At 32.4% G+C, this 17,894-nt stretch overlaps 1 long non-coding RNA gene across 5 annotated transcripts; it reads left to right on the forward strand.

The window, feature by feature from the left end:
* Positions 1–13,991: 13,991 nt before the first annotated feature.
* On the forward strand, positions 13,992–17,437 carry LOC131647610 (uncharacterized). Of its 5 annotated transcripts, none has more exons than XR_009297881.1 (5): positions 13,992–14,059; positions 14,164–14,329; positions 14,616–14,941; positions 15,132–16,234; positions 16,891–17,437. It is a non-coding gene; the product is annotated as an uncharacterized LOC131647610 (long non-coding RNA). The 5 variants fall into 5 exon arrangements; XR_009297883.1 differs by lacking the exon at positions 16,891–17,437 and having other exon boundaries at positions 15,132–15,732; positions 15,937–16,478; XR_009297884.1 differs by lacking the exon at positions 16,891–17,437 and having other exon boundaries at positions 15,132–15,394; positions 15,579–16,478.
* Positions 17,438–17,894: the final 457 nt, after the last annotated feature.

A 17,894-nucleotide genomic window follows, 5' to 3' on the forward strand; every position in this document is an offset into this window, starting at 1 on the left:
AATATAAATATATAGTGTTAGATAGATGCAAATGAAAATTATGAGATAATAAGACAAAAACATGTAGTTCAATAAAACAACTGCTGTAACAAGCATGCAGTATCCCTAGAACTCTAGCTAGCTGATAGAGCAGATAAAGATAATATTTTTAGATTCAATGAGAGATTGAGGTTGTCATTTTGCAATGTGCAGTCTAAATTGCGTCTACTGCAGTTGTTGTTGATTGATTGTTTACTTTTTTTTCTTTTCCTTCCTCGATATTTTCTTCCAATAAATAAGACACAATTATTATCAATAAAAACAAATGACTTTTGTCTCTTTGATAGAGAAAAAAAATGTTCGTATTTATTTTTTTATTCATAAAGTTTAATGAAAAACTTATTTTTTTAGATAATATATAAAGTTTATCCGGTTCTCAATCAAGTATTATTCTCACTAAAAATCTAATTTAATATTTTTCATTCAGCAGAAATTTATTCACCATTCGAGCCAAAGTATTTGATTTTAAAATTACTATATTTTAGCACAACTTAAAAATATGGAGTAATTAATTTAACATATCTAATAAAATTGATACTGTCTATCGTAGAGACCTTAATAGATATACTTAATATTTAATATGAAATAATTAATAGGTCTCTCACATGTGAGACCATTATTTATAGGAGAGACTTATCAACATCTCCCACCATGACAGTGGCCATTAAAATTAAACTAATAATGTAATTAACAAATAAAATGAAAAATAATTATGTTATAAAAATATTTTCTGACTTATTGTTTTCAAAAACACTTTTTATTGTAAAAGTTCATATGAATAATTACAATATAAGTTCATTATGTGAGGACTACATATTTAGTGTGGCATGTTGCAACTTTGTTTATCAATTAAAAAGTGATTCTTTTTAAGAAAAAAAAATCCTTATCACTTTCTAAGGAAGAAAAAAACATAGTTATGTTGTGTGTGGGGACAAAAACCACAAGATATGCACGTGGGGCTCGTTGCCATTTTGGTGCCACTTCAAATGGATGTGGATTTGAATAGAAATAGACACTACCGAATAACACGAAATATTAGTAGTATTATTGAAATATTAAAAAAAAAATTATAAATTAAATAAATGAGCGGATAATAAAACAGAATGATTATTGAAAACTTAACTAAAGGTAATTTAAAAGAATACTTAATTTAAGAGTAAGCACTAAGCAGAACTTTTCATTTAAAACTCTTTTGATTCTACCCGAATTTAGTTTGGTAAAAATAATTTTAACAAAAATAAATTTAGCCGAATTGATTTATGTTCGGACACGTTTATGTAAAAGTAAGTTAAATAATAAATTTCAGTATAAAAATTATCCATAATCAATTTTGGTGACAGAAACTACAAATTCTAATTTTAATTAAAATCAATTCTAAAGATAGAATCAAATCTATTTTTAAAAAATCAAACACCTCAAAATCATTCAGAATCAATTCTACATATTTATAATTGATTCTGAGTGTTGTAGAAGTGGAGCCAAACATTCACTTAATGTACATTTGGTTTTTTTATTTAAATTTTTTAGTATTTTAATCTCTTAAATGCAATTATGTCATGTCACATGTCTTTTTAAAAATTTATGATATTATTAATATAATAATATAAATGATTATATTAAAAAATTAAAACAACTTAATTTAATTATAATAAAATTTTAAATAATTTATTTTTTTATAGAATAAATAAAAAATTTCAATAATATTTTTTAAATAGAAAATTGGTTTGTAAAGGAAGGAATGTTTCTCCATATAATTTTTTTTTAGGTTCTATCTTTAATCAAAGTATGATCAAGATATTTTTCAATACACTTTCTTAAGCTCGCCACTATTTGTCTTGGAACCTATGTATATAGGCTCTTGATGTTATTTTATAATGTGTGAATTCGACTAACTCATTTCTATAAAATTAGTTTGATGTATGAATACAAATGATTGATTGCTCATGATTTGATCAATTGACTAAGATATCATATTAGAATTAGGGTTTGGCCTAATTTATTTCTGCAAAATTGACTTGTAATGTGAGATGTGTCATTATATATAATTCTGTTGGAAAAACCAAAACATGGAAAAAAGAGGAACATAATAACAATACAAGAGATTAATGTGAAAACTCCTAAACAGGAGAAAAAAACCACGACCGTAGTCAAATGATAACTAGAGAATAACACTATATAAAAAAAGTTACATACAAGTTTAAAGTGTTTTTTACTAGTACATCTTGTAAAGAAAAACTTGAATCCCATATATAGTCTTGGACTTCCTCTTCCTTCCCAAAATTAAGCGATGTGGGACATCTTCAACATGTATATTTTCAACCAACCCCAACAATCTCCACCTTGATTGAAAATAATACATTAATTTTCATTGTCTTCATCGACAATCATACTCCACCATAAAGAGTATAGTCACTTGAAGTTACACCATTTCGAGAATTTTCACATTGCCTTCACCGATGATTATAGTTTTAAAAACTATCATACTCCATATAAAGAAGAATATACTTCATTTGAAGGTAAGCCAATTCAAGAATTTTCACATGTCGAAAACTAGGTTGAATCTTTCCAGTGCAACTTCCATGTTGGTATGAAGTTCTTCAACCATCAACGTAATCTCACAACACACTTGTATCAATGTCCATGTGTTATTTTGCTAGAAATAACTCGTCTTTTCTCATGACAGTAGAAATGTCATGAGGATACACTTCTCAATTTTTAGAGAAAATCATCCTCTCTCACAGCGAGAGAGACATTACTAGCATTTGACTCAGAGTCCTTCTCTGACGTTGCTCCATCAAGACACTTATACTTTATATGTCCAATCTTTCCAGATTTCTAACATCTCACACCTGTTTCATTATTTTTCTTCGCATGCGAGCTTCCTCTAGCAACCAACACGAAGTTTGATGAAGTATTATCCTCACCCTTCAATCTTCTTTCTCTAGAAATAATTTTACTAGCAACTTCTTCAAAACTCAAAGTTTCCTTCCCATATATATAAACAAGTTTAATATGTTCATAGGAAGATGGAAGAGACCATATGAGTCTCAAACCTTTATCTTTATCTTCAATCTTGACTCCTATAATTTCTAATTCATAAATAGTACCATTGAGAACACTTAAATGATCATGTACTTTTGTATGTTCATCCATACACGAGCTATGAAACTGCACCTTCAACAACAATCGATTTGATATACCTTTTCCTTGATATAGCCCTTCAAGTTTCTCCTACAGCTATTTGGATGGTGACGTACCAAGAACATTCACAAGAAAATTCTTAGCCAAAGACACGCGGATCGTACTCGAAGCTCTCAAATCTAGTTCCTCTCATATCTCGTTGTCCATGTTGGAAATGTTTCCTTTCAACACCTTGTGTAATCCTAATTGTATCAAAACATCTTTGACTTTAATTTTTCACGGCAAAATTGACTCTTCCATCAAATTTCTATAAGTCAATCTTCTGTTCGCTTGAAAAACTTGACATTGTAATCAACATCTTTTCTGCAGCAAAACAAAATTTTTCCAACCAAAACAAAGTATAAATTTTTTTCTAATGTAGAAGATCAGACAAAACTACAACTACAGATATTGAAATTTATACTCCATCAAACCAAGGCTCTGGATACCACTTGTAGGGAAAAAAACAAAGAGATTAACGAGGAAACTTCTAAGCCAGAGAAAAAACCACAACCGTTGTCAAATGACAACAAGAGAATAACACTATATAAAAATTGTTATAACACATAGACTACACTCAACCACCCCAAGGCCCCAACACACCCGTGTTCTTCGAAGAAAATATTTAACTACCCCTTGTAACACTCTGAAACAAGAGTATAAGAGAAATTATAAAAAGTCAAATACAAACTTAAAGTGCTAGAACCATTATTATATCAGTTTCTAAGTATCTATGACTATTTGGGCAATCATGTTATATCTATAGTGCAAATGAAGAATTTGATGGAGTTAATGTGGTCTTCATTTTTTGGAGGATTTGAAGTTGATCTTAATTAGGATCAACTTTCTAAACATCTAGTTATTCAAGAAATTTGGTCGCAGGTTCAAATCAATGAAGATATAACTGATAGCTCTATGTGGTGGAAAGAAAAGAATGCCTTTTCAATTAAGAATGCCAATTCAATGATTCTGGATATAGACAAGTTAGATTTTTTGCTGGAAGAAGTCTATTTGAAGTTGTAGAATCGGATTTGGAAATTGATGATGTCGAGTAATATTCAAATCTCTTGCTGAAAATCTCAATTGAATATATTACACACTAAGTTGCAACTTGCAAAGTGAGAATTATCGAAGGAATCCATGCTATGGTTTGTCCACTTTATTAGGAGGCGTGTGAAGATAATGGTCACTTCTTGTTTATGTTGTGCCCAATTTCTTGCATTGTTTGGCAGCAAGTGCAGCGGGAAAAACTAAGATTAAGCTATTAATTAACTTAACTCGAAAACAAGAGTCGCCACCGAACTTTATTGTTTCTAAAGAAAAGGAAAAATATCGATAAAAACCAACACAAAAGTAAAACAAAGAGAGATCTGGATATGGGGGTCGGTTATGCAAGGGGAAAGTATTAGCACCCCTCACATCTATGGTACTCCACAAAAACCTCCTGAAAATATCGGTTATGATAATAACTAGATTGTTTGCAAAAATATTGGAGTGATGAGAAAAGAATTTTTTTATTATTTTTGTGCTTGCCAAGACTTCAAGAGTCATGTGCCTATGTATCCTCCATGTGCAATACGAAGAAGTCATAGCCTCATAGTTTATGGTAAAAATAATCGCAAAAGTTTGTTGATTGATTTTAAAATTGAAAAGAAATTTTGTCGTATCTGAGTGGAAAACACAACTTGCTACCAACGAATATGAGGAAGTGAGTCATTTGCATCATCTTGATGTGGAGAACCTTTACTTGGACTTGCTCACTAGTACATCTCTACATTCAAGTGGAAAATGTCAATCACTTCACAACACCTTGTAAAAGCATAGTGGTTTGCATCACTACAAGAATAGACTAATATCCTATCTTTTGAAAAGGTTTTAAAAGAAAAGTTCACAAAGGCACGAAAAGAAATTTGATAAGTTTTGTCTTTTTCATAACTTTTGAAAAAAGTTTGAATATGCTTAAGTGTTTTATCATTTATTAGAAAAAATATTTTCGCGATCACTTGACAAAGTCAAGGTTGTTGATGCTCTGCCTGTCCTGTATTATTGTCTAATGTTTGGCTAAAACATATAATAGCAGCAAATGGTCAAAATGTGAATCTTGCATGTTTATAAAGAACAAAACAGGTTTAAGCAAGATGTTAGATGGAATGTCATGACATCAACGCATGACATCGCGCCTGCAGAACTGGAAGGAAGATTCAGTTTGTACTTAACAGATACATAATATTCTATGTGAATATTATGTAATCCTATGTGGCGCATATTTAAAGGTCAAAAGAATAATTGAAGAATCAGATCAGAAGATTGAAGATTCAGGAAGAATCAGATCAGAAGATTGAAGATTCAGCAGTTTCTAATTTAGGAAACTCATGATTGAAAGACCTTATTTGTAGCAAAATATTTTCTGCATATTTATAACAGCAAAAGTGCTGCGATTTGTAAGCCCAAGTCCAAGTAGGATCAGGTTATAAATAGGAAACTTTTGTAACCTAGTTTGAAATAGAAAACCTGGTTTTAACGATGTAGTAATTAGGGTTTCTATAGGTAGACCACCCAGGTTGTGGGATGGCTGCCTTGTCCTTCTCGAAACCTTTAGGTTAGAGAAGTGATTGTCCTCACTCGAAACCTGTAGGTAAGAGTTGAGTATTGTAAGCTTGATTGAAGCTGTGAAGCAAGATCAAGTATGCGTTCAATGTTAATTGTGTAAATAGTTGTTGCAGGATTGTAACAGTTAGGTATCACCAGGGAGTGAGCAGAGGTTTTCTTATCTTGGATGGAGTTTTGAGATAAAGGTTGCATTGGGTAGTGGCTAGGTAAACCAGAGGTTGTTTATCTGTAAACCAGAGGTTGTTTATATAAAATATTACTATTGATAGTGAATCTTCTTCCTGGCTTGGTAGCCCCCAGAGTAGGTAGTTAGACCGAACTGGGTTAACAATTAACTTCGTTATTTATCTTCTGCATTGTTTGTTCAGTTATGAATGTTATGACTTTGGTTATAACATCGGGTTCAGAAGTGTTAGCTGTTCCTATACAGAACCATGTAAAAAGCATAATCTGGTTATGTATGCTGAACGTGTGTGATCCCAGGTTTCATTGACTCTTTTCTAAGAGTAATTAAATAATGGGGGATCCTTCTATTCTGCTTGTGCTACATTAATAACAGATCAGATGTCTTGACATTGGGATTGACATCCGAGTCTGTATATCAGAATTTTCAAAGGTTTATTGAGAAAAGATTTGAAGTTTAAAAAGAAGTTTTGAAAATAGGGAGAAGTTTCGAAATCTGAAGAAGTGGGTAGGAGATGAAGAGACTATCCTAAAGCATAAAGTAAATGACATGAAATAAAATGTCTCGTTGTAAGTTAGCCTAAGATAAATCCTTAGTGTGTGCAAGTGTACTAACCACAGGATGGAGCAAGCATTTGACATTGGTCAAAATGAGCATTCCTTTCCCTTTGGATTTAGCCACAAAATAAGCAAAGCATGCACATAAACAGATGAATCATCAAGAGTCACAAAGGAAATTCCAAGTCTTCAAGATAAAGATCAAAAGTTTCTTAGAACGAGGCCATGTCTTGAATTGAAGTTGAAAGTATAAGTAGATCATAAGGTCCCAAATATAACCTCTTCAAGCAAAGGGAAACACTGAATCCTAAGGTCCAGAAGATTAGTAACATAAAGTCCACAAGATTAGATGAAAGTTTTTTTTAGGGTTTTATCCATTTTATAATGTTTTTCTTCTTTTGAATTGAAAGCAAGAGAAACAAAAAGATAAAAGGCATAAAGTAAAAGGCACAATAAAATGGAAAGAATGTAAATGACATGATGAAAATTAAATGGAATTAAAAGTAAATAACATAAAAGTAAAAGTTAGATGTTAACACAATTATACGTCAAAGTTATTATTAATGAGGAATCAACTGAGTCGGGACAATTTAGCATTATGTAAGTAATCATAAGTGGACTTATGTATAAGTCACACCTATATGAGGCCGGTAAATAGCAATTTATGTGTCATACACGTTAGAGGAATGATACAAAATCATCCTCCTAAAACAATGTAAGTGTTTACGGTGATTTCCGGTAAACAACCGCTAGTCCTCCAAACTATGAATATACTTTGGTTACTCGCAGGATCAACTAGATTGATCCTAGGACATGTGTCCAAAAGCTATCTTTTATGATGATTTGGTTCATGCTTTCTAAGTTTTGATTTTCTGTAATGTGATGATCTTAATCTATGAATGATTGTAAAGTAAAACTGAATAAAATGCAACGAAATAAATTGTAAAAAGTAAATTGAAATTGGTTAGACAATAAACGGAAATGAATTGGATGGAAGTGTAAAGGAATTTAAACTGCAAATGTAAAGGATTCGACGAGAAAGTAAAGTAAAGTTACAATACTTTGTTCTTGTAAAGGAAAGACAAATATATAAAAGATGATGGTGTTACACGTACATTTCTCAGCGAAAACTCTTTCTCTAAAGCTTGATACTTGAGTGATTTGTGAGTGTTTTGTACAAAATGAACACACTTGGATCCTACCACTAAGACCCTTATTTATACTAATTCGACCTTAACGGTCCTATAATAACGAAATGCCACGTTGTCCGCTTGCATGCGCTTCGAATTCCTGGGGCTCCACATGTCCTCCTTGATTCAAACGGAACTTTTCGAATTTCAAATCTTCCCGCTCGAACCTTCTTCGACTCGCGAAAACGTGTCCTTCATGAGAATATATCAAAATACCTTAAGTCTCATCGGCCTTTATGCTTCGAAGACTACTTAAGGTTTTGAAGGTCACCTATTCCAATTCAGCTTCAATTTAGGAACCTTCATGATATATAACAATCTCAAAAATAGCCATTCAAAGCCATTCTTCCTCCGAGACTTATATCTTCGAAGAATATAAATAATATTCGAAATCTCTAGCTAACAGTAACACAATGATCGAAACAAAAAGTAAAAAGAAGAAGATGGAGAAGGAGATATGATCAAACACAAAGTAAATAAAACAAGATATCATCTATCAACAATTTCAATCATTCAAATTTATAATACAACGGGAAAAACTTGTAACTAATCCAAATTATAAAAAATTATCCAATAATCATTTAATCAATAGATTTGAAATAATGAAAGTTCATACTACCAAAGCATCATTTAAAGACCAATTGAGATTGATAAAGCAATGATCTACCAAGTCATGATTCAAGTCAACCAAAAGTAAAACAAAAATGGGTTAAAAAAAATTAAAAATGATTAAAATAATTTAAAATGGAAATTAAATAGAAAATTCCAAAGAGATATCAAAACATCAAATAAATTGCCAAGAAAATTTGAGAAAAATCAGAAATATTCCAAATTGATTTTAAAAGTTGGGGAGAAAAATAACTAAAAATGCATGAAAATTAATTGTTAAATAAAAATTAAAAAGAAAAGAGCGAGAAAATAACAAAAAAAATGCTAAAAATAATATTTAAATTCTATAAAAAATATATGCGGTAGAAAATATTTTTAGTGATTTATGAAAAAAAATGGAGTAAAAAATTTCAAAGGAGCTATTTAAAATAAATCAAAAATGAAATGGAAAATTAAAATGAATTTAAAATAAAGGAAATAAAAAAGGTTAATGGCTACGAGGCGTGGCACATTCTGATTCACCAAGATTTTAAATTTTCCACCATAACGCGCACTTCCCTTATTCATCTTCAACCTCAAATCGATTTCTGCAAATCCATGAACTCTAAGTTTTAAGCTCAAACAACACACGTTTGTGCTTCTTCTCATGTAATCGTTCATGTCTCTTCGCTCAATAACACAAAAACCCTAGTTCTTCAAAGTAAAACTAAATAAAAAATATGTACAATAAATTCCAAGTAATATAGGGATTTTAAGTAGAGAACTAAGACGAAGAGTGTGGTAACTTGTTTGTTAAGAAATTTAACTTGTAACTACTTTTAAGTTGGAGCTTAGAATGTCAACAATGGTGAAATCCAGTTGAAGATTGCAGGAGGTTATAAACTTCAGAAATGATTCAATTTGCTTCAAATGATGCCGGTGAGTGATTCTGGGTAGAGAAATGAAGTTAAAACAAGCTTAATTAGGAATACTGATTTTTTTTTGTGAAGCTTTTCGTGAGTGAAAACGGCAGAGGTTCTTTGGCTATTCAAGCTAGCAAATTAAGGAAAAATAACCCTCTATTTATAAGAAATGAGTTGAGGTCATGGTACTTGTGAAATTAGATCTAAAACGTGTGAACCAAGTTGTAAATGTCTTATTTTGCAATTCATGCTTCTTATAGCAATTATCGATTCTATGACAAGTTTTACTACAATAGGTACAAACTTTCATATTTTCTCTTCCTTTTCGTGGAGTAAAATTACCATTACCTTTATCTCTCCCAAACTGTTTTGCTCCATCTATCTCATTAATCATACCAAATCCATCTTCAACAGCCTTACCACTTGAGAATATGGTACCACATATCTTCCTCTCTTGTTGCATCACCATGGAAAAACTATTAATTTGAGATAGAGGATCCATGAGTAGCACTTGCGAAACTACTCCATGAAATTATTTATTCAGGAAAATCAAGAACTAAATGATTCTATCTTTAGCTCTAAATTTTTTGCTATTCCTTATTTCTAAACAGACATATGCTACACGACATGTACAACTTGGCATTGGTCTATACTGATCCAATTCTCTCCAGAAACTCCTCAATTCAGTGAAATAATCCTAAACCTTCTTGCTACCTTGTTTCAGATTTGAAAATTTCTGGAGCAATTGAGCAACACGAATCCTATCACCTCTCAAGAATCGACCTTTGAGATCATTCCACATGCCATAGCATTATCAATAAACACCACACTTTGAGCAATTGATGGTATTATCGAATTTATGATCCATGTATGCACCAAATTATTGCATCTTTGCCAAGGTACATAGTTCCAATCACTTTTATCAGAAATCTCAATTGATCCATCTACAAATTGGAACTTCTTCTTCATGGCTAAAGCACACCTCATCTTCATCGACCACACATGATAATTGTCACCGGATAACGCCGGAGTAGCACATACCATTGATGAATTCTCAAATGGATGCGCATAGTAAAGATCAAGTTGATCCTGAACTTGATTATTGTTACTGTTGTTTCTTGTCATTGCAACCCAATACAAACAACAAAGAAGCAATGCTTTCAAGAAGAAACGAAAAGAAACTATACTTCAAGAAGAAGCAATCACAATCGCAATGGATTTAAGATCAAGCAACAAATCGATGGGAGAAGTTCTAATATCAACTAAGCATTCACAGAATTTCATTGATGGGAGAAAATAGAGAGAAAATGAAAAAGATGAATTGGATAATAATTTGAATTGATTGAAGAAGAAGTTAGCTACAACCAACTTATATAGCTACATCAAAGAAGTTATACCACATCATCATTCTAACTAACTCAATCTAACTAACATAATAGTTGCTAATCAAGTAAGAGAGTAGCATGCTTATGCAATATGGGAATCTTTCTCTTGTTCTTCTTCTATATGATCTATTAGATTGCTATTCTAACTATTTACATTTTGGAAATTTAAAACCAATGCATTGATTGATATTCTACAAATAGAAACCCATATATTGCAACTAGTCCATTTCAATGGTACTATGCCCAAAATCCGATGTAAATATCATCAGTGCCACAGTAACTTTTTATTAGAATTAAAAAAGAATAAATCTATAATATAAGAAAGGAATATGTTCTGGAAAACACCCAAATACCCTTCCTTCTAATTTTGCCACCTCTCCAAAATGGGGGCAATTTTGGTCATAAATTTACTTTTTTCAACTAATGATGTCATATAATTGACTTCCAATTATATAGTTGTTGCTTTTTGTCTTTGATAATTAACTTGGAGTAAATTGATGATGTCATTTTGCGTTGTTTGGTTACATACAAACTAATGTAGCTACTTTAATTCATATTTCTCTGAAATCATCACTCTCTATGGTCCTTTTTCACGTGTTTCTTCCTCTTCAGTACTGTCTTCTTTCTCTTTCTGTATCTCACCACCATCCTCTTATCTCTCATTCATTTCTCTTCTCTCTATTCCTTCTCTTTCTCTTTCTGTTTGTCATTCTTCTCTAACGTATGATTTTTGCCCTAATACCAACAATTTTCAGTTTCAAATATGTGATATTTGATATACCCTAATCCCAATATTTTTTCGGTTACAAATCTGTGATATTTGATTTGTGTGGGTGCGATTTTTGGTTTCAGGTGTGTTTCGACGGTCGAAAGCAAACATATGTGTGGCGACCATGGTTTTAGGTGTGTTCTTACCGTGGAAACGGGCTTGAGACGGTTGTGATGGTGGTGGTTGAAACGGGATAGCAACGGTATGATTGTAGTTGGCGGTTTCCGTCGACGAGTGTGGTGCGTATGCACGGACCAACTTCTTTTGACTACTTCTGTAATATTAGTGAATCTTACTGAGATTTCCTATTTAAACTTTCAGGTTATCTAGCAGATAAATGTGAAAAGCTTTATGGTGAAGTGAAATGGACGGGGGAAATCACTGTTTGAAAGGTTTATAAAGGTTTATAATTGGTTATCTGTTTAAATTTAGGGTTTTCAGTTTGTGATTAGGGTTTTTGTGTTTAATGCGATAATTTTGTGATAATCACAATACTAATATGTGACTTTAGATGCAACAGTTATGTTAGCTTTCATAAGTTGGTCTTTATGCTTATAAGTTGGTCTTTAGCTTTCATAAGTTGAGATGTGAAATTTTTTGGAGTACAAGTTTGGTAAGGAATTGTAGAGTCACCGAGCCTTGGAATATGCACTGTGTTTGTTCAATATTGTCAATGGCAAATAGCAGAAAATAATATCTCATTCAAATTCTGCTGCCGAACCCCTTTTGGAGTCAAGTAAGATATTCAAACTTACAGATTGTTGCTATAATTCTTTCATGGATTCACATGGTTTTCAGTAAGTTTAATTGTAACCCTTCAGGTAAAACAACTCTGCAGAGCATGGTTGTGGATGTTTTTTGTTCTCACATTCTTTGTTTATGGTCTATTATGTGCGTTATTTGTGTCTGATTCAATCGAGAGCGGTGAACTGTCTCTTGAGGAAACTTTATATGTTCTATCTTTTCCAGGAGCAACGTTACTTCTGTTATGCACATACACATACAAAGCATGTGAATGTGAAGATGCTGACAGGGAAATCAGTGAAAGTCTTTATGCTCCTTTAAATGACCAGAAAGAAAGAAACAAGGTCCAAAATTGGGATGAATATGTTGGCAAAGAAACCCTTGAAGCTCTTTATTCTGGGGTAATTTCAGTCTTCACTTTTTCTATAACTCTGCTTCTGATTTTTGAAGTTGTTCATGGTGTTTTTAACATGGTGGTGTTTGGTAATAGGCAAGAGATACATATTACAGAGGATAGCCTTTGATACTTGATGACATGTTTGATAGAGTTGAGGTATTTTTTTCCCCAATTCACCACTTATGCTTCTTAACTTCTCATATTTATACTGCTCTTATGAATCTTACTCATATTATAGAAATTATGGAAACAGTTGAAGCTTAAGTGGTATGGTTCCAAATCAGCTGTTAAATACTCTCGATGTAGTATCAGGAGACAATCAACATATGCTGATGCTGAGGTAATTTTCTTCACAAGTTTAGATTAACAACTTTTTATTTACTCTAGCTATGACATCAATTTCAGTTGTTGATACTTTAAGTTGTAGTTGCATGATGCTCTTAATAATGTTAAGAATGCTAATTGGATAGAACGATGTTGGGTTACTCCTTATTGACTTTTGATGTGGCTGACAAAGTTATTATTGAGAAAAATTCAAATGCTGCATTGACTATAGATAAGACCTGTAAGGAGTTTATGGAGAATAGGTCGCTAATCTTGAAATGGATGTCACCATGTGAGGAAGAGAGCTGGATTGAAAACTATAATCGGGTAATTATAATCTCCCTTGTGCATTTTTTCTGCATTTTTTGGTGGAGTTGGTTGTGTACAGTATCCATTTTCTAATTGATAGTGCATTGCCCGATTATAAAAAATAGGATATTTTAGATTTATCTTACTGCAAGCTTCATCATTTCTTTTAATGGTTGCACAAGGGAGACCATTTTGAATATAATAATTTTTTCATGTTACACATGAATTTAAAATAGGATGAGTCATGGTATGTATGGAGTGCTGTATCTGTTTTTCGGCGTAGCTGCGAATTGGATTTGAAGTCTGGATTTTTTGTTCCAGTATGTGCGATAACAGGTTGCTCTGATCTTAGTGCAGTCGGCGTTATGTTTGTTCTGATCTTGGTGAGTGCGTGTTTTCAGTTAGGAGGTGATAGCGATAGAGTTTTTGTTTCTACTGTATCTATTATATTTGTAGGATGTTGTTGTTATTATGCAGTCTGTTTTTTTTAAAGTCTATTTTTTTCTAATTCTGGTTGTATCATAGCACATAGGGGTAACTCTGATGTTTCAATGTTCTAATTCTGGTTGTATCATAGCACATAGGGGTAACTCTGCTGTTATATTTTATATATAGTGTAAACAATTGGCACTGTTAGTTACCCTTGATTGGTGGTGAAATTTGTATATTTAATTTCTATAGTTTAGTTTATGTATATTTTAGTGGAGTTTTGTGTGATTTTATTCTTTTATTGGTTTCAGTTTCTGAAAATTTATACTTTTATATGAAATATGAATGTTAATGTCTCTACAGGTCTTGAAACACTAAGTGTCATAGAGAACAAACCTGCAGCTGTTGACGATGAAGATATGAATCCAACTGTATTACTCTTATCTTTTCTTACTGTAATGTTTCAGAGATGTTATTTCAGCTATAGTATGGTTGATGAACATTTTTTGTTTACTTGGGTTTTGTTTCGCTGCAGTAATACCGGAAGAATAGGCAAAAGCATTTTGCAACTGATAAAGCAGAAGGGAGAAACCCATATCCACACAAATTCCATGTCATTATGTCTATCGAACAATATATCAAGGAATATGAAGGTTTAAGCGACGGACAACACCTTCATGATGTTTCTGTGTCTTTGGCTGGTAGGCATTCATTTCCTTGTTTTATGTTTTTGAATTTGGTGGTTTATTTTTAAATATTACTATACATCTTTCTGAGTAAACAATTATTTAGAATAGTCAATTCATAGAAGATTTAATTTGAACATTAGTTTGTATTATTTCCTTTTCATCATTTTTAATATTGAGATGGTTGTAGATAACTTGAAGAGAATGATAGATTTGTCGATGATTAACTGTGTTATTGCCCTCAAAAGGGCTTATTTAACTAATGTCTCGCTGTTGGAATGGTGTTTTTAAGGAATAATAGATTTCAGGGGCGGGGCTATAAAGTGTTTGAGATCTAAGCATCACCATGACAAGTGGTTGAAAGCTACTGGAAAGTATGAGCTCAAGGTTCTCAATGCCTGACTATTTGGGCCTCTGTCCGAAGATTTACTGATCCAAGTAATTTCAGGCTCTGCTGTTAGATTTCTTCTACCAATAAACGATACAAAGGGCTTCGTTTTTGGCATAAACACTCTTTCTCTGGCAAGAAACTGTCGGTTTTATAAAATATCAGGATGCACTTAAAAATTCAAGTAGCGGACAGTAGCGGTTTGTTCAAATTTCGCTAGGCTATGCATGCATCACTGTGTAACTGAGTTGCCTCTCTTTTCTCTTTGTTTATTCTTTTTTGCTTTCCCTTTTGATCAATTACATGGATGTGTTTTTGTGTTTTTGTTATTCGCTACGAAATACACAAACACGTTGAATTAGCTCTACTGTACATGTTTTGTCCATTTGGTAATTTAATGAAATTCTAATTAGTGAATATGCTAGGCAGGTGAAAATAAGCGGTTATGCAGCAACAGGTGGTGGTAGAGGAATTGAGAGATGAAAGCCTCAAGATTTCAAAAAAAGGACATTCACTATATATCAGATAATGCCAATAGTGAGAAATGGGCTTGGGTGCTATTTGAGATCACCACTGATATTCTTCACAGCACAAAGATTATTGCTAAAAGCATTAAGGCTAATAATATTAATGTTCTGAAGCTGAAAGTGAGTATTTTGAATACGACTCTAATTCTGATTGAGATTCTCCAGGTTTGTAAAATCTCGAGTTTGGGTTTCTTCATACATCAAAACTGTATATATTGTAGTAGTCATCTATTCATATAAAGGGTTTGATTTGTTAGAAATATAAGGAAGTTTTTCATGCACAAGAAGGACTTTTCTGATTGATTATCCTGAAAATCGTCTACAACCATATTGTTTGTACTTCCTGCAGGCAGTTCTTGATTACAAGCAAATAACTCAACAGGTGGTCCAGTTGTTTGATCACATTTATTAGCTGCCTCCCTGACTGTTGCTACTAATTCTTTCTGGCATTGGTTATCTGCAAGTCTTCCTCCAATACAAATCTTAGCAGAATTCTTATCTATGTATGTATGATTGTTAGCAAACTGAACATTAGAAACTCCATTACTTTCACAGCCTGTACCAATAAAAAAACTTTTACTTGAATTGCACTTTTTGAAATACTATACTTTTTGTTACATGGAAGGGTGAAACTGCTAATATTTTATTTCTTAATTGATACTGCTTGTGACAAGCTTTCTTACACTACTTCTTCTTTCTTGTGATAGACTTACTGTTTGGCAATCTGCATAAAGTACATATTCAATTCTTGATAGTACTGTAAAGGCCAAACTTTCAAGTATTCTTTAATAGCTTTCAAGAACATCTTTCCTTTCATCATGCCAACATTGTGACTGAAAAGCCTCAAGGATCAAGTTGTAAACATGATATGATCTTACCCGGTTTAATTGGATTTTGCTTATATCTAATGAAGATTGTGGAAGCCATATATATCTATGGTTAAAGAGAAGCAAAATGGTTTCAGCTCTTTTCAAGGAGTTCCCTTCAAGAGGCTATAAAGTTTTGGTACACCTATAATATTGTTGAATATTGATATATCCCTACAAGATTTGACTATATATATTGTCTAATCAAATATCTGAACTATTGGCTACTTTGATATTTATGTCAGAATAGACTACATGATTTATGATATTTATGTTAGAATAGACTGTGTGGTTCTTGATACAAGGTTATGTATATACTATTACATATTTTATACCCTCTTATATTTATGTTCTTTAATGAACTCTGCAGGTTTTATAAGCAAATCATGTGCACATCAAGCTTTGATTACGTTTTGAATGTATCATGGCTGAAAGATTGTTTTGAACCGTTAGGTTTGAATTTGTGGTGTTAAATGTTGATGGTATTGGAATTGAAACAAGGGGATGCTAGATTAGCAATATTAGTTTGAATGTTCTGAAATTCCTTCTTTGCTCAATCATGTTAAACTAACTAGCGCTGGGTTGTTTTGTGCACTATTTCGTGATGTTTTTCTTGAGCTGAATGTATGATAAATATCTTGTATTGTATGAACCGCTGAGCTGATGTAGATGGCCCCTCTTTGGTTGGATTTTCTTGACTATGTTGCGTTGTATGTATAGCTGCAACGTCTGGGTTAAAATAATCTTGGAACCTGTCTAATACTGGTGCTGAATTTTGTTGATTATATGATGCAGGTTATGTACCACATGCCCTGCCGGTGATGCAGGTTACGTACCAAGCAAGTTGCAAGTTGCAACTTGGCTTTTTCAGTGGTTATGCTACTATTCTTAAGAATTCAAGATTCTTAAGTATTGCTCAAAATTTGTTAGCTGAGTTTTGCTGTTCAAAAGTTTTGTCAATATGCAATGTTTCAGAAACTGAAGCTGCTTCTATAGAAAGTCTTTCATGTTCTTCATCATCATCTATGTTATGAAGTGGGATAACTGAAATGACATCGATATATTGCATTTATTCTTTGCCGGATCTTTTGACGGATACGTTGTTACAGCCTTTGAGGGTATTTTTAAGGTCGCAGAATATTGCCAGATCTTTCCCATGATTTGCTTTTATTCTGTTCAAAATGAATGGCTATCACAAGCATGCCGGTTCCAAGGGCTCCTCCTACTAATAGCAAAGATATGTGTTTGATGTAATATCTATATTTGTCACTACAATGGTATGCATTTTATTCAATTCAATTACGTGCTTATTGCATAAGTGCTTATTACAGTTAGCTGTCTCCATTCTGAGATAAGCTTCTGAGACGATCAAATAGAAAATATGAAAAGAGAGCTTTTCCAGCTTAGCACACAGCAGCTTGAGCTGACCTTAGAATCTGAAATGAGACTGACTTTAGTAGATATGTGAAAGCACCCTCTTAAAATATCATGATGTCAATATGGACTCAGTTGAAGTTGTGTCGACAGGAGGTCACATATCACATGTTGAAAGAGTATGTTCCTTTGATAGTCGATTTTAAGCATAAGTTATGTGCCTTGATACTAGACTTTCATATCAACATAACACTAAGAAGTTTGTCTTGGTTCTTAAATTCTATGTCTTCTATTTTTTAACATTTTTACTGGTTTTAGGTTTTACTTGAGTTTTTGTTTTCATGGTTTATTTTCATTTTGTACCTTGATTCTTACTTTGTGAATTACTAATAGCTTTCAGTTTTACCAAGACATGCTTTATCTGT

Source organism: Vicia villosa, linkage group LG2 (genome assembly GCF_029867415.1).
Source record: "Vicia villosa cultivar HV-30 ecotype Madison, WI linkage group LG2, Vvil1.0, whole genome shotgun sequence".
Lineage (NCBI taxonomy): Eukaryota > Viridiplantae > Streptophyta > Magnoliopsida > Fabales > Fabaceae > Vicia > Vicia villosa.